The following is a 527-nucleotide window of genomic DNA, read 5'->3' on the forward strand; positions in this document are numbered from 1 at the left end:
ACACGAAAGTCAAGGTACATACCTACTCGAACCAGTGTGGCACAAAGGTTTGAAAAGGCAAGTCAATCGTACTCAAATCCGGAGTTTCTACCCTATGCCAGATCCACGTTTCAACGAGTGGTATAAAACTGAAGTCGCTCGAGACAGAGAATATCAAACTACTGGCACCGCCGTTGAACAACAAAGGCGTGACCGCTTAGAGGCTGCGGAACAGTTGGGGCTGCGTGATGATAAAGGACGTTTCATTGGTGGAGATAGGGCGCTTGGGGTCGCAGTTAGTCACAGTTGAAGAAGCCTGTCGATGACGTACGTGTAGAAACTGCCATGCAAACCGATTCTATTGAAGTTGAAAGTAAGCCAAAGACAAGAAAACGTCGAAGGAAAGACGTTAATGTTGTACTCTCGATGTTGCCTAAGTTGTACCCGCCGGAGGTGACATGTTCATTTGACAATGATGTATGTGTATCACTTGAGATAGACTTGTAATGAGGCTATGAATTTTAAGTATGTTGTTGTATGAGAACGCA

Source organism: Gregarina niphandrodes, assembly GCF_000223845.1.
Source record: "Gregarina niphandrodes unplaced genomic scaffold scaffold00200, whole genome shotgun sequence".
In the NCBI taxonomy this organism is placed as follows: Eukaryota; Apicomplexa; class Conoidasida; order Eugregarinorida; family Gregarinidae; genus Gregarina; species Gregarina niphandrodes.